Genomic DNA, 23,227 nt, shown 5'->3' on the forward strand with positions numbered 1-23,227 from the left:
AACAGCATTTGCGCTAGCCTTGATGCTAATCGTGCCACCATCATAGTTAACCCCCCCATCCCCCAAGTTTACAAATAAAGCCTTACTAATATAGTTAATAGATTACTAATAAATATAAATATTCTTACTAGGCAGGAATAGGGAGACGGATGGGAAGAGATTACCCGCAGCGGCAAGTGGCACCGGTCAGCTCTTCATCCTAGGCACTGTCATTTTATTCAAACACAACTTTATTCAAACAGCTGCTGTTGCAAAGCATGAGTCGAGCGCTCAGCCGGATGAATGCTTTCTCCCATGGGTTGCGTGTTGCTTCGGAGAACATTTACTTTTACATTTTTAAACTTTTATTTTGAATTTTTATTTCAAACTTTATTTATTCTTATTTATTTTTAAATGCATTTATTTATTTCTTCACTGTTTTTGCCAGTGGTTTGAGTGTCCATTTGACTGTGTGCCAGATAATGGGTATTTTACAATTGTACCCAAAATATACTGGTGGATACAATTGATGCAAAAGTTACATAAAGTTTATATTGGAATTACAAAGTTGAAGTTCATGGAAACACAATCTGTGACATGAAGAATAATAATGACAATAATTTCCCTGTCTCTTAATATTTGGAATATCATTGATCTTCCTGAGGGTGGAGGTATTATCTCTTGTTTTCTACAGCAAAGTCTACATTCTGTAGCATAACTGTAGACTGTTACATAATCACCCTCCTTTAAACATCTTTGGCTCAAAAACTAATCAACATTTAGTCAATCATAAGTAGAGTTGGAGTTCAAGCATGTAATATATTCATTTATTACCAAAAAGGACAAAAATGCAAACATCAGTAGAATAATATATCAAGTTATTGACTTCATCATTTATGCGTTAAACATCACCATGGTTCAGTACTCGTCTTCAACTTAGAATGTTGTAGATGTAAACTCCACAACTAAACTAACCATATTATCTATTTTGAGTCATAGATGCAAGCGGCACCACTATTTAAAGTACATTCTTTCACTCAAGATTAAAGATTATTTTATTGTCATGTCATAAAGACATTAAATTTGCCCATTTCTGCGTGATGCAAATGCACAAAAAGAAGCAGCTCTAGCATAGCCTGGCACCCCACCAATAAGAGAAAGAGAAACAAAATCAGGGAGTTCTGAGTGATGTGCTTCACGGAAACATGGCTGAATGTGGATATTCTGGACACGGTGCTGCAGCCCAATGGGCTATACTCTCCATCGCACTGATCGAAACCAGCATCTGGAAAAACAGGGGAGGCAGCATTTGTATCATTATTAATTGATCATGGTGCACAGATGTGATGGTCATGTCCCAGTCCTGGTCTCCCGACCTGGAACATCTGATGATCAAGTGTCACCCATTCTACCTGCTGTCAGAGTTCACCTCCATAATCCTGGTTGCAGTGTACATTCCACCCCAGGCTAATGTCAGGCTAGCACTGGAGGGACTGGCACTGTGATAAACAGTCATGCGATAGTACATCCAGATGCCCTTTGGATCAGTGTGGGAGACTTCAATCAGGCCAACCATGGAAGACTCTGACAAACTACCCCCAACACGACACATGCGAGCCCTGGAGAACCAACACCCTCGACCACTGCAACACCACCATGAAAAATACAAACCGAGCCAGACCACGACCATATTTCAGCAAGTCTGATCACCTGGCTGTACTTCTACTCCCAACGTACAAGCAGAGACTGAAGACCACAGCACCAGTAGTAAAGTCAGCAAAGGTATGGTCAAGGGAGGTGGAGGAGTGTCTGCAGGACTGCTTTAAATCAAGAACTCATCCATAGACTTGAATGAATATGCAACAAGTCTCACTGACTTCAAAACCTACATGCACGAATGTGTGCCCATGTGCAAATACAGGATGTTCCCAACCAGAAGCCCTGGATGAATCAGAGAATCTGCAACCTGCTGAGAGTGAGAACAAGAGTGCTTAAGGACGGGGTTCGAGATCTTCACAAGAAGTCCAGGTACAACATGCGGAAGGCCATCTCCAAAGCAAAGTGGCAATTCCGGAGCAAGCTAGAGACAGATACATATCAGCTATGGTGGAGAGTGCAGGCCATTGCAGCCTAGTACCCAATAAGCTGGACACCTTTTATGCCTGCTTTGAGAAGAAGAACCAAACCATTCCTACTAAAATCCCTGAAAAGACTGAGGACACTGTGATATCTGTCTTTGAGGGCAACGTCAGAACATAATTCAAGAGGGTGAATCGCAAGACATCAGGCTCTGACAGCGTTCTGAAAAATTTGCACCAACCAACTAGCCGGAGTGTTCACAGACACTTTCAACTTCTGATTGTGGCAGTCAGAGGTTCCCACCTGCTTCAAAAGGGCATAAATCATCCTGGTACCCAAGAAGTGTAGTGTGAGCTGCCTCAATGACTACTGCCCATTAGCACTAACTTATATTGTGATGAAATGCGTTGAGAGGCTGGTCATGGCCAAAATTAACACATACCTTAGCAAAGATCTGGACCGACTGCAATTTGCATATTGTCTCAATCGCTCCACAGCAGATGCAACATCACTGGCTCTACACTCAGCTCTGGATCACCTCAAAAACAGTAATTCATACATGCGGCTGCGCTTCATAGATTATAGCTCAGCCTTCAATAATATTATTCCCTCAATGCTGGTCAAGAAGCAAATTCTAGGCTTCTGTACACCCCTCTGTAACTGGATCCTTGACTTTCTCATTGGAAGACCCCAGTCAGTATGAATTGGAAACAACGTCTCCTCCTCACTGATCATCAGTACCCCAAGGATGCATGCTCAGCCTTCCGCTCTACTTATTATACACCCATGACAAAGTGGCCAACCACAATTCCAATGCCATCTACAAGTTTGCCGATGACACCACAATTGCTCGCAGAATTACGAAAGGCAATGAGGAAGCGTCCAGGAGGGAGATGGATCAGCTCATTGAATGGTGTAACGACAACAACCTTGTGCACAACATCAGCAAAACCAAGGAGGTAATTGTGGATGGAAGTCAGGAGACTATGACCCAGTCCTCATCGTTGGCTCAGTAGTGGAGAGGGTCAGGAACTTCAACTTCCTAGGTGCCAACATCTCTGAGGATCTGTCCTGGAGCCTCCATGTTGATGCAATCACAAAGAAGCACACCAGCATCTATACTTTGTGAAGTGTCTGAGGAGGTTAGGTATGTCATTGAAGACTCCATAAACCTCGACAAGTGTACCATGGCAAGCATTCTGGCTGGTTGCATCACTGCCTGGTTTGGAGGCGTCACTCTCAGGACAAGAATAAACTCCAGAGGGTTGTTAATTTGGTCTGCAACATCACAGGCACCAGACTTCATTCCATTGAGGACCTCTACATGAGGTGGTGTTGTAAAACTGTAACCTCTATTCTAAAAGATCCAAATCACCCAGGCCAGAGCCTCTTCTCTGTGCTACCACTGGGAAAAATTCAGGAGTCTAAACATGAGCACTCAATGGCACAAGATCAGCTTCTTCCCCACTGCCATCAGATTCTTCAATAATCAACGAACCAAAAACATTGCCTTACTTTTCATGCACTGCTATTGTTATTAGTTTTTTTATATAGTAATGCCATAAAATGATTAAAATATGTATGTTTGATTTATGATGCTGCCGCAAAACACCAAATTTCATGATTTGTTCACGACAATAAATCCTGATGCTTATTCTAATTCTGAAAAGAGTCCCTTCAGAGAAACTGAGTGTTTGTGGATTCACCTCCAACAGTCCTGGAACCTCTGCAGGGCCTTCTGTCCATTCCATCAGAAAAACGAGCTCCCAGCTCCAGTATGATCAGGAAGATGTCAACGCATGAGGCCTTTTGAAAGCCCTTCTCTGCATTGACACCATCACAAATCCTGCTCCTAATATGTGGTTTCCATGAGCTAGTCTCCAACAGCCTGGTCTGAGTCTCTAAGATGTTAGTCCACAGTCTCCAGCAGCCCACAATCTGGTTGATGCACCATCAATTGCTCCAAAAGATGGAAGCTGAACAAACTGATAGGCTTTTATTCTTTTTTCTTTGGCTTGGCTTCGCGGATGAAGATTTATTGAGGGGTAATGTCCACGTCAGCTGCAGGCTCGTTTATGGCTGACAAGTCCCATGCGGGACAGGCAGACACGGTTGCAGCGGTTGCAAAGGAAAATTGGTGGGTTGGGGTTGGGTGTTGGGTTTTTCCTCCTTTGTCTTTTGTCAGTGAGGTGGGCTCTGCGGTCTTCTTCAAAGGAGGTTGCTGCCCGCCAAACTGTGAGGCGCCAAGATGCATGGTTTGAGGCGATATCAGCCCACTGGCGGTGGTCAATGTTGCAGGCACCAAGAGATTTCTTTAGGCAGTCCTTGTACCTCTTCTTTGGTGCACCTCTGTCTCAGCTCTTCAGCGCTTGATAGGCTTTTATTAACTAGAACAAAGGTACATCCAATAATGTTCAATAATCAGCAGTGGGTAAAATTAAGCACGAGACTCGAACAATTACAATATCCTGTACCAGCCCGGGAAACTCTCTGAGCCTTCTAATGCCCTATCCTGTGGGACCTGTGCCAGCACACAGATTGACCACTTACAAGCCCTTCACAATGATCAATGCCACCCTGGAGTTACCAGGTTCTTCCATTTCGTCAAAGCCCACAACCTGCCATGCTCCATTGAAGAGATCAGGTCAATGACCAAAAGCTGCTGGGTCTGCGTGGTGTCCAAACCACACTTCTACGAGCCAGATGGAGTGCAGTTGATAAAGGCCACCTGTCCCTTTGAACACCTGAGTATTGACTTCAAAGGATCCCTGCCCTCCATGGACCGCAATGTGTACTTGCTCAATGTTATTGATGAGTACTCCCGTTTTCCATTTGCCATCCCCTGCTCTTACATGACAGTTGCCACAGTTGTCAAGGTCCTGCACAGACTCTTCACTCTATTTGGCTTCCCCAGCTATATTTATAGTGACTCGGGATCCTCTTTTATGAGCAATGAGCTGCACCAGTACCAGCTGGCCAGAGGCATTGCCATGAGCAGGGCCATGAGCTACAACCCCTGGGAGAACAGGCAAGTGGAAAGGGAGAATGCCACAGTCTGGAAGCCCATCCTCCTAGCCCTACAGTCTAAGGGCCTTCCAGTCTTCTGCTGGAAAGAGGTCCTCCTAGAGGCGCTCCACTCTATCAGGTCTCTTTTATGTACTGCCACAAATGCCACACTGCTTGAACGTATGTTTCCTTTCCCAGGAAATCTGCGACTGGGACCATGCTACCAGAATAGCTGAAGCCCACAGGGCCAGTCCTACTCCGGAAACATGACGAGCCTAAGTCCGACCCTCTGGTCGAAAGGGTACACCTCTTCCACGCCAACCGTCAATGCCTGTGGTGTACTCTGATAGGCATGAGGTCTGTCAACATTAGAGATTTGGCACCCTCAAGTGCCCTGGAGACATTCACTGATCACACTCCCCTCACCCTTTGCCACCCACAATGCACCAGGGCCATGACACATTACCTCATCCCCAACAGAGTACACGCCAGACTCGTCGCCACATACTCACCAGCCCAACACTGATGATTGCGCACAGGTTCCCCAGACCGCTCAGGATCTCGCCATTGCACCGTACCCACAACCTGAATTATGATGGTTACAGCAAAAATAACAGGCCACCTGATAAACTAAATTTGTAACTCAAATCACCACTTCAACCCGGCAAACTCTTTAAAACAAAAGGGGTGAATGTGGTAAACCAATGTAGGTATATATTTATCTGTTTGGGCACACCCATTGGCCGACTGTACCTGTGGCTCCTCCTACAGACTCCAGAATAAAGGTAACTGTTCCATAGCCCCTCCTAAGTGCAGAACAGTCGAGCAGCATGGATGCAGCCCAACTGATAAATATATACATATAGTGGTTACCCCACTGGTGTGTGTTCCTAAGCCATCAGTCTTCAGCAGCCTGTTGAGTCCTTCAGCCACCCAGCCCCTCGCTGGTATTGGTGCCTTGGTCAACTTCCCTGTAGGGTCATCTCCCGGGCTTCACCTTCTCAGAGAGTGGTGTTTTCTGGTGCTGTGCGCTGATCTCACAGACCTCGCAAGCCTTGTTTTCTGCTACCAAGCATGGGTACTGCCATCATGGGAATAGACCTCTGTGGTCTTGAGGATGTTTAAAAACACACCATCGTTCCTTTCTGCAGGCCATTTAAAACCTGTGCAGGGCTGTCAGCATCATGACCTTGGCAGAAGGTCCCTGCAGAGGATCGTTGCATCTCTACTCTCCACCCTCCTGCGCCCAAACCAGTGGCAGTGCTACCGGACAGCAACACCACAATTTTTTCCCCTCATTTTGGCTCCACATCCCTGCTAAAGGTGAAGTAAAAGAATATAAATTTAATAGATATGCATTCTCATATTCTGGACAACCTCCTCAAAGCAACATCAAATATTTTACAGATAATTGATTAGCTACCCATTCATTCAGGTGGTGCTTAGCAGACATTGCAGTTCATAAACTAACCGCAGTATTTTCCTTCACAACAGTGTCAAGTGTATTTTGAAAATAATCGTTGTAAATAGATTGGGATTTTCCATAAACTCCGTAATGAAGCATATTAAGATCGTCCTCATTTTTTCAGACAGCAATGTTCCAATTTCAATTCAAGTGATGAGATTTTATTAAACAGTATAGCATTACTCTCATATCTAATAATGCAAAAATTTAAATCAGCGTGAAATAGAATTCCCTCTAATTGACAGCTGAATATTTTCTCTGTTCTCTGTATATGTCCACCATCTAAAACTGACGAATAAAATATCATAAAAAATGCAAAAGTAACTCAATTTCACTGTAAATATATATTCAATATCACAGTCTAACTCAAGTCTAACTCAATCAATGTAACTTGATCTCAAAATTCTTTCATGTGATGTTGGCCTTTTCTGTGCTAGGAGACTGATTTATTGCTCTAAGCACTTGCTCCCTGTAAACAGAGAAGCAATGCACATCAAATGTAATTGAATGTTCTTGTCAACATGACCACATGTAGAGCAGGCTAGCTCATGGACCACAGGGCTAACAGGCCATTTCAGCCCACGAGTCCATGCTGCCTAATTTACACCCTATTAACCTACACCCCTGGCATGTTTTGAATGGTGGGAAGAAACTGGAGCCACTGGGGAAAACCCACACAGACACAGGGAGAACGTACAAACTCCTTACAGACAGTGCGGGATTCAAACCTCGGTCCTGATCGCTGGTGCTGTAAAGGTGTTGCGCTAACCGGCTACATCAACCATGCTGTGTTAATACTTAACGCATAATGTTGCTCAATCACAAGAATCCAGCCTTTAATAGAAGGAGCATATGCCATGCTCATTCCATCTGGAGGTGTAATCGACCACATAACTTTGTTGGAGAGCATGCTGCAAGAAGTACACTGCTGGATGGTTGAATGGTGAGTCCAGCTTCTATCTCATTGGGTCTTTAACATGTGCAATAGTGGTGGTCCTTGTTGGAGGAAGAAAAGGCCTGAAAGCAAGCCAGACTTGCCAAAAGATCGGAGAGGGGAAGCAAAACTCTAACCTGTACATCCCATTCTCCAGAAATCCACAGGAATTACTCTTTCAACCTGAGGAGCAATGTGTCCAGAGGCTGAGTTGTTATAAGGCTTCTAAAAGCAGATCTAGTGTTGGCTCCTGGGTGACCTCTGTCAAATTTTGCATTATGCTCCACACACTTCACATTAGGAGGCATAATAGTTCCTACTGAAGGAAAGAAGATTTCCTCCATCAAAACCAGCAGGAATAACGGACATTCAGGCTTTATTTTATCAGGAAGATCTTGCAGCTTTCTACATGAATACAGAATATCATAGAGATCACAACCTTATCACAGCACAAAAATTGGCCTCACCTTAATCGTGCACCAAGCATCCAATCTGATGTTTGATGATCAAAAATCAAGATGGGCCAAATGTCCTGTTTCTGTGCTGCAGGGCTTGAAAACTTGATACCATCCTTCTATAGGTTTCTACCCAGCTATGATCAGTAAAAAAATATTTTTTCTTTCAAATTTGTGTGCGTGCCAACATCTAATGCAAGTGATTTTTTTTAAAAATCCTTCCTGAGGATGAATCTCCTGTAATATAATGGTGAAAAGTGATTCCTTGTTGGGTGCTTAAAGATTAATTAAGCAGTCATATCTTTTAGAAAGTCAACTAAGTGTGAATAATCTCTAAAGCACATTTTTCAAATCAATAACTCTTACCACCTATTTACTTTAGATGGTAGCCCAATTATGTTAATCTGTCCTGAAAGCACAAACTATTTCTGCTTCTGCTTGAGATTGCCTTACCTCATATTTGCTGCAACATGTAATGGGGGTCACAAATGTAATGAAAATTGCTTATTGGTCATTACGCCAAAATTAGACTTTTGCCTCACTTCATTTGTGGTGAAGGAAATTGCATTTTGATTATCATACTTCTATGTCATTTTTAGTTGATCATTCCCTTCATTACCTTCTATGCTATTAATATTTCAATCATTTTGGTGCCCAATGATGTTCTGCAATAAAACCAGATTTAACACTGAGCTTGCCTGAAGGACCCTTAGATATACATACTTTAAAAGATATCAGCATGACATTGCAAGGACAGGATATGCTATCGGGAATAGTATTTGCGCACAGTAAAATGCTATTTCTTAAATCTTTGATATGTTGAAATGTTTTTGATAATTAGATTAAAAATACTGTGTTAAAGATATCATTACAGGAATATAATAAAACAAAATGTAAACGTGTGCTGAGAATTCATTAATGCTTTCCTTGTGAGCCAATCATTAATTTACATTATTCAAATATGTAATGCACTAGGTGTTACACGGAAACTGCTACCAGAAAAGCTGCTCCTACACCGTAATAATACAAAAAGGAGTTATATAGAAGTTGCACTGCAACTTCCTAGTGCCCTTCTTGTCCATGCCAAAACACTTATACTCTCCTAGTCCCACTTAGCTGCATTCTGCCCATAACCCTCCATACTTTTTACATCCATATACCTATCCACATCTTTCTTAAAAGATAATATACCTGCCTTCACCACCTTCACAAGAAGTTCATTCCACATAGACACCATTCTCTGAGTAAAGAAGCTTCCCCTTGTGTTGCACTTAAATTTTTGCCCCCCCCCCCAACTCTCAGCTCATGTCCTCTTTGAATCTCCCCTATCCTCAATGGAAACAGTATGTCCACATCTATTCTATCTATCCCCCTCAAAATTTTAACAACCTCTATCAAATCCCCCCTCAGCCTTCTATGCTCTAAGGAATAACGACCCAACTTGTTTAACACTTCTCAATAACTTAGGTGCTGAAACCGAGCTATCTTTCTGGTGAATCTTCTCTGTACTCGCTCTATTTTGTTCATGTCCTTCCTATAATTTGGTGTCCAGAACTGAACACAATATTCCAAATTTGGCCTCACCAGTGCCTTGTACAATTTTAGCCTTACCTCCCAACTCTTATACTCTATGCTCTGATTTATAAAATCCAGAATTCCAAAGGCCTTCCTTCATTACCCTATCAACCTGAGATTCCACTTTTAGTGAACTGTGTACCATTATTCCTAGATCTCACTGTTCATTTGCATTCTTTAATGCCCTACCATTCACCATGTATGACCTATTTTGATTAGTTCTACCAAAATGTAGCACCTCACACTTATCACCAGTGAACTCCATTTGCCAATTTTCAGCCCACTCTTCTAACTTGCCCAAATCTCCCTGCAGGATTTGTAAACCTTCCTTACTATCCACAATGCCACCTATCTTAGTGTGACCTGCAAACACTGTTCACCAAAGAAAAATTAAACATGAGAGATGTGTGTTTCACTCACACACCCAGCTGCAGGGAGAGAGCATTGATACTTTTTTAAAATGACTTAAAACTAAAAAGCAAGAGCAGGCAATTTTGGATCACTGCAAGATTCAATGATACATGATCAAATTATGTTTGGGATTATTGATAAGAAAGTGAGAGAGGTTGCAGCGAGACACAGAGCTTACCTTCGCTGGAGCTGTGAAGATTTGCCACACCAGTGATTTAGCACTGCATCATGCAAAGAAAGTTTGGGAGTGTGCAAAAACCAGTGAAAGTAAAGGCATAGCCAATCGCCACAGTGTGTGTCCACACACATAAACAAACAATTAGATATAGAAAACAGCAAAAAAAATGGAGAGACATTCGAGGGCAAGCAATGTGGCACTCAACATGCACCAAAACAATGCCCAACCTAAGGAAAAGTCTGTAATGTATAAAGGGAAGAATCATTGCACAAAGCAATGGTTTTCCACAGGGAAACAAAACAGAAGTGAAAGTGTGCACACTACACACTGTAGAAGAAACTGCCCTCAGTGATGCACTCTTCATGGGCTTGGTAGTGTAGATTCAAAACCAATCGGCACTGAACAGCCAAGTGTAACAGAGTCGAGGTGGATAAGTCAACTTTGTCATTGCATACAAATGGAACAAGCATCCCTTTCAAGCTGAACACAGGGACAAAGGACAATTTGATCTGTGAGGGCAACAATAGGGCAATGAAGATAAAGCCATACATCCATGCAAATCCTGTACAGCTCAAAACCTACGATGGACAGAGAATCAAGATGAAAGGTACATGTAAACCCAAGGTAAAAGTTAAAGATAAAGAGCACCACCTCAGGTTCACAGTAGTCCTAGATGGACATGATCACTGCTTGGTGACAAAGCATGTGAAAACCTAAGCCTAGTGAAACATACAATGAGAGAGTTCCACAGAGACAGATGTGAATCTCCACATTAACCTGATAACTGAATCTCTTCCCATATTTGACCTGAAATTCAAGCAGATCACAACTGAAACTGAAAAGGATACAGTTCTACAGAAGGTCATCAAGAATCTGAATGAAGGATGACCTAGAGGTGAATGTCAGCCATACCACTACATTAGAGCTGAGCTGAGTGTTGTCAATGGGCTTCTACTCAGACAGAGCAGAATTATCATTCCTCAATCACTGTGACAAGAGATGCTGAAAAGGGTGCATGAAGGGCACCTTGGAATGCAAAAAATGCAAGAGGAGGGCCAGAACTGCTATTTATTGGCCAGGGATAAATGCTGAAATTGACAGGATAGTTTCAAGCTGTAATACCTGTTTGAAACATCGCACAAAGCAGACAAAGGAACCAATGATTATAACTGACTTAACAGTGAAACCATGGAAGAAAGCTAGGATTGATCTGTTCCAGATTGATGGAAGGAATTGCCTGCTGTTATTGACTTTCCAACGAATTATCATGAGATTGTGCTGCTTCCTAACATGTCTGCTGCTTGTGTGATCAAATATATGAAATCTATCTTGGCAGTGACAATGGACCATTCTACAGTTATAGAGAATTCCAAAACTTTGCAGAAGAATATATTTTTTGACATATGACTTAAAGTCCTCTGCATTCACAGTCAAATGGCAAAGCGAAGAAAGCTCAGATACTTAAGCAGTTGCTCATGAGAGCACTATGCAGTAGCTCAGATCTGTATCTAACTCTATTGAGTGAGAGCTTCACCACTTGAACATGGCATGTCACCTGCTGAGCTTCTGATGGAACAAAGACTACACACCACACTTCCCTACTCTACAGACCCAAACAAGATCAGAGATGATGAAGATGGAAACAAAATTATCTGCGAAGGAGACAAAAAGCAAACTATGACATCAGCAAGAAGCTTAGGACCACTGGCCCAACATGACAGTGAGATATGGGACAAAAAGTTTACTCTTCTGGAAGAAGTAAATCCAAGATCCTGCACTGTCAGAACAGAGGATGGTCAAATACTGGGATGGAATTAAAAGAGCCTGCTGACAATACAAGACACACTGCAAGAACAAACAAATGCAGAAGATCCAGTCTGCATAGCAACAGAGGAAACACCACCAGTGCTAGACAGTAGTGGACCAGCAGAGCCGACACAAGCACCTGTGTTAAGATCCACACGTTATCAAAGCACCTGACAGACTGAATCTCTAAAAAAGTGCACACTTAAAATGTATGTGCATCATGTTGTTAGATTAAACATCTCAAGGAAAGGCAATATAATGATAGAGTTCTAGTGATCTTCCTGACCACTAGAGGGAGTTGAAGAATAGTTTGAGGCAGCTCAATTGGATTCAAGATGGATGCCTCCACACAGTGTGCAGAATTTAACTAATAATGTAGCCCAAAGGCTACATTGGGCTTCATCAGATCCATGACCTGCTAGCATTGGGAGTTGGAAGCCACTTGCACCATTGGCATCAGGGGCATTCCTTAATACTGAAGGGTTTGATGCACATTCCTTTATTTGAATTGTGTTACTGATCTTCACAAAAAATGTAAGAAGTTGTATTTTTTTTTAAAACTAAATTTGAATGAACTGTAATAACATAAATTATATTTCATGTATTTCTTTTCTTTTCCAATATTTACTAACGTTTTAAATGTTTGTAGTCATCATCAGATATTTCTGTTAGAAAGGCCAACCCATGGACAGAACAAACAGTCTGCAGGCATATACTTATGATAATTTCCCTGCTCTGTGGCTATTTCCTGCAACCTCTCCACCTCAGAGAAGGACCCTGGAAGGATGCCAAAAGAATTTTAGGAACCATAAGGCCATTAAAAACTAGGTGAAATTATGGAAGTGGCACAGGGAATTAATGCAAAAGATGTGGCATCATGACCCATGTCAAAATCTCATGTATATCTCCAAAATATGTTCAAAAGCCAAATATTAACCCCACTTTCACTATTCCTACAGTGAGAAACTTTGAACTGCATTCATAAAGTTTTTGTCGATTTCTAAAATGGGTCCCACAAGGTACAGATATGATCTACGGAAATCCATCTCATGGGAGAAGTGTAGATTCTGGATGAGAATTGAAACAACAAAGGAAACCCAGCAGCTGTGGCAGGGCTTTAATGACATAACCTACAAGATCAAAGCCGATGCAGTAGGAGGCAACAAATCATCTCTCCCAGGTGAGCTCAATGCCTTCTGTGCCCAATTTGACCACCAGAATAAGGAAGAACCATGGACACCCCCTCATCCCCTGATGATCGTCTACCGTCAGTAGATGAAGATGACGTGCTGGCTGCCTTCAGGAGCATGAACCCAAGGGAAATATCCAGTCCAGATGGAGCACTCACATCTCACTCTAACAGGGTGTGAAATTCATGTTTTATTTAGGGCTTTACTTGTACTAATGCCCAAGAAGAAATCTGCCTAAATGACCACCGACCAGTGACGCTCACGTTCACAGTAATGAAGTGTTTCGAGAGGGTGGCGTTGAAGCATATCAGCTCCTGTCTGAGCGGCGAGACACAAATTCATTCCATTTTGCTGAACGCAGCAATAGTTCTACAGCATATGCTAGCTCACTGGCTCTCCAGAAACGCTGGAACACCTGGACAGCAAAGGCCAAAACATCAAGATGCTCTTTATTGACTACAGTTCAGCATTCTTCACAATCATCCCCTCAAAACTAATCATCAAACTCCAAGACCTAACCCACAATAGCTCACTGTGCAATTGGATCCTAAGCTTCCTCACCTACAGAACCCAATCAGCATGGATTGGGAAGAACATCTCTTCCACAATCTCCATCAGAATCGGAGTAATAATTAGCTTCCTGCTCTATTCACTCTACATGCATTGATATGTTGTTCAGTATGACAATAACACCATTTACAAATTTGCTGATAATACCACCATAGTAGACTGTATAAAAAAGGGTAATGAGTCAGCATACAAGAGTGATTAAAAACCTGGCTGAATCATGTCTGAACAGCTGGTTGTGGACTTTAGGAAAGGAAAACCAGAAGTGTATGATCAAGTAATCTTTGGGGGAACAGAGCTGGAGATGATGAGCAAATGTAAATTCCTGGGAGTCACTATCGCCGAGGACCTTTCCTGGACCCCACATACCAATGTCATCATGAAGAAAGCCTATCAGGGTCTCTACTTCCTCAGATTTGGCAAACTTCTTCAGATGTCTACTGGCAAGTGTGCTGACTGGCTGCATCAGGGCCTGTCACCTAATGCATTAGGGCCTGATATGGGGTCCATATATCTCTCAATAGAAAGCCCTGCAAAAGATAATGAACACAGCTAGGTACATCACGGGCAAAACCCTCCCCACCATCAAGAACCTCTACTGTACAGGGAACACTGCTGTCAGTGAGCAACAGGATCCAGAGAGGGTGGTAGGGAGAGGGGTTAACAGAAACTGGAGGTCAATGTTAATGTCATTCAAGGGTGCTCAGACAGAAGGTAAGGTATGAGATGCTGTTCTGCCAATCTCCGGCATCTCAATCTGGCAATACATAAGACCATGCGCAAACATGTTGGTAAGGAAATAGGGTGGGGAACTAAAATAGGTGTCCACTGGGAGATCCCTGCTATTGCTCAACCAAGCAGTCTCCCAGTCTCTTTCCTGTCCCTCCAATGTAGGAAAGACTATACTGGCAGCATCAGATGCATAAGATGACCTGCACATTCATGTGAAGTGTTCTTTCACCTGGAAGGACTGTTTGGGACCCCAAATAGTAGTGAGGGAAGAAGTGTGGGTGTAAGTGCAGCACCACCTGCTGCCATAGGAGTAGATGCCAAGGTAATGATTGGTAGGAAGGGAGGAGTGGATGTGGAGTCATGGAGGGAGTGATCCCTGTAGCAGGCAGAAAGGGGAGGAGCAGGGAAGATATGTCTGGTGGTGGGATCGTGTAGTATATGCCGGATATAGCAGAGGATCTGGAATCTTATAGTAGGTGAGGGCAAAGGGAATCTTTTCCTTGTGGATTTGGGGGTGAAAGGGGGCAATACAGATGTATGTATAATGGATGATATACCAGTGAGGGTTGAGATGATAATTGTAGAGGAGAAGCCCCAGTTTATTTGAAGGAGGGGGGCATGGAAGACCTCATCCAGCAGCAGATGTGATGGAAATGGAGAAACTATAAGAAAGGAACAGAATCCTTACAGGAGATAGAGTATGAAGAGGTGTTGCTGAAGTGGCTGTGGGAGTTGATGCGTTTGTAGAAATGCCTGTCAAGAGTTTGTCTCCTGAGAGGGGGGAAGAGAGAGATTCAGAAAGGGGAGAGTGATGCAAGAGATGGACCAAGTAAATTTGAGATAGATGCAAAGTTGATAAATTTGGTGAGCTCATCATGGGTGCATGGGGCAGCACCAAAGTAGTCATTGATGTAGTGGAGAAAGAGTTGAGGAGCCTTGCCTGTGTAGACTTGGTGCATGGATTGCTGCACATAGCCAATAAGTGCAGTTACTCCAGGTTTCATGCATTAGAAATGCCCCCAAAATTTAGTTGATGCCAGAATCCACCTGTGTCACTGAAGACTACCAGTTTTTACCAGAAGAACATGACAAGACAACAGTCATTGATTATTGTGAATAATTAACCTGGATACCAACATTTGATTTTGCAATGCCACATCTTAACTTTTACCTTTAGCCTAAAAAGGAAGTGTAAAGATTTTAATTAAGTTATTTGTTAGCATGTGTTAGCTGTGAGTAATTTCAGAAATTCCTTGCACCGTTGAAACAAATCGACACTGTCAACAAGCTGACACTTTTAAAAGGGGAAGTGACCATTCCATCCAATCTGGACATCACTGTGCAGCTGTTGGCAGCATAAGTATGAAATATGGTTTTCACAAAATATTACTTAAAGAGCTAGAAACCAGAGAGATATTTTCCACATAGAAATGAAGCAGCAGTGAATGAGTTGGCTGGAGATTTTAAAAAAACTCAAGTCATGCCTAAGGGAGTTCATCCTTGTATCACAAAAAGATTAAGGTTCTCATATGTATGGTCAAAGTCCGTAGAAAATGCTGCAAAACCTTTCTGCCAGTGCAAGAAAACTACAATCCCTATGCTTACACTGCTCCAACATCAACTCACATAACTTGTACCTGGTGCATGAACAACTTTTCAGTTGTGATCGGAATAATGTTCATTCACATTGCAGCACAATCCCATGCTTCCTTCTGTTCTGGAAAAGAAGTTCGAACACAACTGAGCAGCAGAGGAGTGACCCAACTCTTTCCAGAAACTCATTTTGATTGTAGGTTTTCCCATCCGTAATCTCCATCCACTCAAATTGGCTGGGCTACTTTGCAAATCATTGAACCTATCTTCGTCCCCTCATACCGCAATCTTTTTGGCTTACAGTTTCCAGAGGTTCATTGCACTGGTGTTAGTATCTACTATATGCACTGGTATTAGTATTAATACAGTAATATGTGTACAGATATTCATACAGTATCTAATATATATTAAATTATATTAGATATTGACACCAATAATGAAGAAAAGCTAAGGATTTTAAAGTGACTGTGACCTTCACCTTTACACACACATACACAAGTCAGACATGAATGCATGCTTTAGTTCTGCCACCTCTGTCAGGAAATACTAACCTCCAGCAAAACAAAATCCACTGAAGGAACTCAATGGGCCAAACATTATCAGTGGGACAATTATCAATGTTATGGGCTAGAAGCCTTCTTCAAGGCCCAAAATGTTGACAATTCCTTTTTCTCCCATTAATGCTGCCTTCCTTAGTTCTTCCAGCAGATTGTGATTTGCTCCAATTTCAACATCTGTGTGTCCCCAACCGTAACCTCCAGTTGGATTGGTCTTTAATCAGCTCGAAGTGAAAGCTTTGCTCCCACCAAACATTTGATGGTTACGTTCACTGAAACCAGTGTCCTTCCCCTCATTCTCTTCCAGCAAATCATTCCTGCTTTTGATGCTATCTTCCTCATCATAATCAAGGGCTAATGGGATCACCGCCTAAACGTCAATTTATAAGCAACATTGAAAGGCAACTTAAAACTCTCCCAGATGCTATAAGTGATTGCAAACTACTGTGATGTGAAATATGTAATGGAACAAGATCAGATCCCACTGACTTCCCAACATGTGCTTTCAACAGCTCATGAACAGGGATTGTTGATGCTGTCAACATATTTTTCTATAATGTTCACATATTTTCCTAATTACATTTCGTATTCATCCAACAGGTGAATAAGCACATGAACAATATCATCCATGCATGCTCCACATGTTCAATGCATTGTCACCCCAGGAACATCGCAGTGCTGATTGATGATTGTAAGATTATAAGATCACAATCGCTTTTCACAATCACTTTCCATGCTCAAAATCAATTTCACAGAGCTAAAAAAAATGCAGCAAATTATTGAATTTGTAGCCTACTATTTTCATTCCAAAGCTGATGTTACAAACATAGTCTGCAATGCTATCCATATGGGCAAAACACATTAGCACACATATCGTTCAGTCATGCACCTTAGAGTAAAATAATGCTGTGTCTAAGAAATCTTTTTTCTACCAACTGTTGCCAGGTAAATGTAAGATTTGATGCTCTCAGTGGTGATTTTAGTTAATACTGTAAATTTAAAATATATTTTTTATAATCAATAAAAAATAAACAAAACGTGTTCAAAAATGTTAATTATTATTCTGTAGGCTGCAGCATTAATCGGCATACTCAGCTGCAAATGTCTCAGCAACCACTTATCTGTCTCATGGTTCGATAGATAATTTGCTTTTAAATCACTTTTATCGTCACCGCTTCAACAAGTTACACTTTGGGATTAATAGCAGATCCTGAAAAAAAATCTATCTTATTTAGTAAACAGGCTCGGTTGACAGGGTAGATAAGGAGTTGATGCTTCCCCTGGCTGGAAGATGTTGATCCAAGAACTACAGTCTTAAAATAAGGAGTCAGCTATTTAGAGCAGACTTAAAACTAATATTTTTTTTACATAGAAGAGAGTGAACCTTTGGAATTCTCTGACCTATAGAGCTGTAGTCTCGGTATATTTGGGACACTTGGATACTAAGGGAATTAAGAGATATGAGTTTAGCATGGGAAAATTGTGCTGAACCATGATCTTATTGAATGCTGGAGCTGATAGAATATAATGTTTGACTTATTCTTGCTTCTAATTCTTGTGTTGAATTTTATTTGAATAATGTTATCAATATTTCATTCTGAGTGCTTTGTGGCATGTTTAACGTAAAAGCACCTTCAGAATATAACATACACCATAAACTCCAAAATAATAAAAACAGAAAATACTGGAAGGACTTAGCAGGCCAGACAGCATTGGTGGGAAGAGAAAGTTCCATGATGAAAGCCCTTTGTCTAGTTTTCGACCTGAAGGAATAACTACTTCCCTTTTCATAAATTCCACCAAACTGATAAATGTTTCCAGCATTTTCTATTTTTATTCCAGATTTTCAGTATTTGAAGTGAATTTCCATGAATTTTGATGTGCTTAATAAATAAAACTTTATTTTACAAAATTGTTTTAAGAATGCATATTTATAAATGTCTAAAAGTAATTCAGGATTTCCAATGAAGCATAGAACAAGACAATGTTTGTCCGCATCAATAAGCAAAAAGAAGCACATGTTCTGACTGAGATGTGAGAAATGTCAAAAATGTGAAAAGCTAATTTTTGCCAGCATGGATACAATATGTTCTTTGTGTTGTAATTTTCTGCATCCTCAAAAGTACTCTGGATTGCTGCAGTAACATGCAAAGATTTGTATTGCACCATGTCCACCCCATTTCACTTTAGATCGCACAGAATCATGGATCTGAATTTCCTGCTTGCGTCCAATTAAAATGTGGCTGCTTAGTTACTGCTACGGTGCAACCCTTGGTAACTGGCCCCTACGGGGACTGTGGATCTCAGATATGCAAATTTTCCAGTTGACTGAGAAACCTCTTACAATGCCTAGCTAATACACCTGCAAGAAGGATACTTTAGAAGACAAAAGAGAGTGCAAAATGTAAATTAATTTGAAAATAAAGTCAGTATTGTATTCCTTAATAATGCAAAGTTCACTTTAATCAGGTAATTCTGTAACTTACAAAATTAAATTTAAACAGCATTGCTCTAACTGCTGCACTAACAGTTCCACCATCCTAATTAACCCACGCCCCCCCCCCCCCCCCCAGGTTAACAGTTAAGGCCTTACCTAATATATTTAATACTAATAAAGATAAACACTTTTACAAAGCAAGGACAGGGAGACACCTTGGGAGAATCGCCCCAGCAAACGGCATCGGCTGGCTCTTTATCCTGAGCACTGCCATTTTATTCAAACACAACTTTATTGAAACTTTATTCAAGCAGCTGCTCTGGTTGGGGATGCACTGGGGTGCTCTGCTAGCTGGATGTTTGCTCCTGCCTTCAACAAAGGGGTATATGTTGCTTTGGAGAACATATACTTTTACAATTTTATTTACATTTTTATGATTTAAAATGTTATTTATATATTTATTTATTTCCTCACTTTTTTTTGCTTGTTGGTTGGGTTGCCAGTTGCTTGAATTCCGGATACTTATTTTACTGTATTTCCAGCAAGAATCCAAACACTCAAATCCCATTATTTTCTGTTGAAGATAAAATTATCTTGGGCTATGAGTCAAGTTAATGGACAACTAAATGTGGGTAGCTAGCTAGTTCCCTGCCAGCATGGACAAATTGGGCCGAGTAGCCTCTTCTGCACCTCAAGTATCTATAGTCTGTTTTAAAAGGCTTTCTCTGATTGTAAATGATAACATTTTGTTAACTGATAAAATGTTTCTCCTTGCTACCATTAACATTTTAGATTGACACAGTTGATGTACCCATTGGAAATAAATACCTACTGTTTTTTACATTCTGTCTATTTCGTTAATCTTTTCCAATAATTAGTTCATTAAGTAGTACAAATTCATTTTTCATTTTGTGTGCTGCTCCACATAAAACCAATCTAAAGGCATCTAGTGAACCTCAATTAAGAAAACAATTTATATGCATTTGGAATGTGGCTATTATTTTGTATTTAACAAGATTCTAAAAAGATAAATATCCAATTACAGTAACATTTTTGGTAATACTAGTTGATAAAGGAATTCTAAGAGAACTGTTTAACTTTCAAATAGTCCCATTGGGATGATTACCGTTCAGCCAAGCCATTTGAATAGGTGGATATATGCCTTCTTGAAGAATGGCATGCTAAACAATTCACACCCTGCTTCTGTGAAGGCCTGATTTTTACGGCAAAGCATATTGACCTGACACAGGCAAGAATGCTCCCAGAGACATCATATTTTTCAATAGCTTATGTTTAAGATTAAATAGATAGAGATCAAAGAGTTTACTTTACCATTGCTTTGTCCCATGCATATAAACCCAACTTTCCTCATGTCCCTCCCCTTCCAATTCAAAATTGTTTGGTTTCATTTGATAATAATTCCCTGAGCAAATTATTCAGTCATCTATGTACAGTACTTGATTCATAGAGATCTACCACATGGAAATAGGCCCTTCATGTCAACTAAGCTGGTCCTATTTTCCTGTATTCAACCCTGTAAACCTTTCCTAACCATGTTCATGTTTAAAATCTCGAGAGACTGTAACAATTATCTCTGCTGCTACCACCCTCTGGCCGCTCATTCAATACACCAACCACCTTCTTTATAAAAAAGGTGCCCCTCAGTTCCATTTTAAATCTTACCCTTCTTCAGTCTATGTCCCTAAGTTTTAGATTTATCTACTCTGGGGAAATGACTTCTTATTTATGCCCCTCATTATTTTATAAACCTCTATAAAGAGGCTTCTATGATCTAGAGTGAAAAGTTCCACCCTATCCAGACTCGAGACTTTTTTATTCGTTTACCAGTCCCGGCAATATTCTTTAAAATCTTCCCTGCCCCATTTTCATCTTAAAAATATCCTTTCTGGATTTATCTACCTTTATGCATTTTAAGAATTCCAGCACCTCCTCTTTAGACCCTCTTCAAGACATCACTGTTTTCTTCTTAGGGGGTTCCCTCGCCTACATAACTGTGGTAAATATAGATAAGAAAATCCCATTAAGGACCTCACTCAGCTCCTGTATCTCAGCACATGGACAATCTTTTTCTAGTTGATCTACCTTTTTTAAAAAAATATTTTAGTATTTTTCATACTGTGAACCATATCAACCAAAATATATACAAATGTTTCTCTCTTTTTTCCCCCTCCCTCCTTGCCACCCCCTCCAAAACCAATAAATATTCAACATATACAATACAATAAAACCATTAAACAACGTCATCACACAATGAAAAATAAACAAGAAAAATGTGTCATCTACTTTTACATACTGGATCAAGTTGTTTTGTCTTTTTATCATCTTAGGGGTGCAGGCCCTCTATGTTATGTTCCATGTATGGTTCCCAAATTTATTCAAATAATGTGACTTTATTTTTTAAATTATATGCTATTTTTTTTTCAATGGAATACATTTATTCATTTCCATGTACCATTGCTGTATTCTCAGGCTCTCTTCCATTTTCCAAGTTAACATTATATATTTTTTGCTACTGCTAAGGCTATCATAATAAATCTTTTTTTCCCACTTTATCCAATTTGAGGCCTAAATCCTCATATTACTTAGAAGAAAAATCTCTGGAATTTTTGGTATGTTATTTTTTGTGATTTTATTTAGATCTTCCCAAAACATTTTCACTTTCTTACATGCCCAAATTGCATGTACTGTTGTTCCCATTTCCTTCTTACAGCGAAAACATCTATCTGATAATGTTGGATCCCATTCTTTTAACTTTTGAGGCGTGATATATATAACCTGTGTAACCAATTGTACTGTATCATGCGTAACCTTGTGTTTATTATATTCTTCATAGTTCCAGAACATAACTTTTCCCATGTTTCATTTTTATCTTTATGTTTAAATCCTTTTTCCACTTTTGTTTAGGTTTATAGGTTATTTCATTATTTTCCTTATCTTGCAGCTTAATGTACATGTTGGTTATAAATCTTTTAATTATCATTGTGTCTGTAATCACATATTCAAAGCTGCTTCCTTCTGGTAATCTCAGTCTGTTTCCCAATTTATCCTTTAAAAAAGATTTCAGTTGATGATATGCAAACATTGTACCATGAGTTATTCCATATTTGTACTTCAACTGTTCAAATGTTAATAAATTATTACCTAAAAAACAATTTTCTATTCTTTTGATTCCTTTTCTCTCCCATTCTCTAAACCAGGGGTGTCAAACTCAAATTCACAGAGGGCAAAAATTAAAAACTTAAACTAAGTCGTGGGTCAAACTAAATATTTATTGAAACTTTTCAACAACATCTGCATGTTTTCTCTTCTTTCAACATATGTAATGTTAAACTTTTTCTTATTAAAATAAATGTTTAATAATAGTTTTGGTTAAACTCTTTCCAGAAGAAGCATTAACAAATGAGAAATAAAATATTCAATAAATAATATTTCTCTATATCCTTCAAGCTCTTTTTAAATGTATTTTTTTTTCACAAGCCAAAAAGTCAAAAAAATAACAACTTGCTTCAATGAAAATCCAATCTTTCAACTATGAACAGTCCAAAGTTAACCAAAGAAAATATTAATCCAAGCTTAGCTTGCTACACTGTGATTTACTCTGATGCACCTAGGTCTAAACCAAATACTTGGCATCTCTTCTTAGATGCAAGTTCATCAAACTCTGGGGTCAGAGTCTGCCTCCCACCTGTCTTGAAAGGTCCGTTTTCTGTCTTTCGTTTGGCCATTTTTCACATTTTACATGCGAGTTAGGCGACAGGTCACAGATGCCTAATGAAAGTAGGCAGATGAGGTGGGGGCGATTAGCAGGCTGTCGGGCCGGCGCCAATGCATTTGCAAAGCATTCTGGGATTTGTAGTATTAGCTTTGCATGTGCTATACTGGCGCGGCAGCCAGCGGGCCAGCTCTAATACATATTTGATATGATCTTGCGGGCCAAATATAATTATATCATGGGCCAAATTTGGCCCGCAGGCCTGAGTTTGACATGTGTGCACTAAAGGAAAGGTTATCTATTATAAAAGGGATTAGTGGGTTTTGTGTCAATAACAATTTTGGTAGTTGGTCATTCGTTTTTTTCCTTTCTAAGTGTATCTTCTTCCATATATTAAGTAAATGATGCAATACTGGTGAGCTTTTATATTGCACCAGCTTTTCATCCCACTTTATCTAGTTCTATCTTAGTCCAGTCTGGTTTTTCCCTTGTCTGGTAAAAATCTGATAAATACCTTAATTGTGCGGCTC

General features: G+C 40.4%; 1 long non-coding RNA gene across 1 annotated transcript in view; it reads right to left on the bottom strand.

The window, feature by feature from the left end:
• The window catches only part of LOC138742870 (uncharacterized), a 33,326-nt gene extending 12,363 nt beyond the window's left edge, over window positions 1-20,963 (bottom strand). Inside the window, exon 1 of the long non-coding RNA XR_011344467.1 lies at window positions 20,885-20,963. This is a non-coding gene — a long non-coding RNA (uncharacterized lncRNA). The remainder of the gene's footprint in view (window positions 1-20,884) is intronic.
• Between the last annotated feature and the right edge of the window lie 2,264 nt (window positions 20,964-23,227).

The sequence above is a fragment of the Narcine bancroftii genome, chromosome 9, assembly GCF_036971445.1.
Source record: "Narcine bancroftii isolate sNarBan1 chromosome 9, sNarBan1.hap1, whole genome shotgun sequence".
NCBI classification, from domain to species: Eukaryota; Metazoa; Chordata; class Chondrichthyes; order Torpediniformes; family Narcinidae; genus Narcine; species Narcine bancroftii.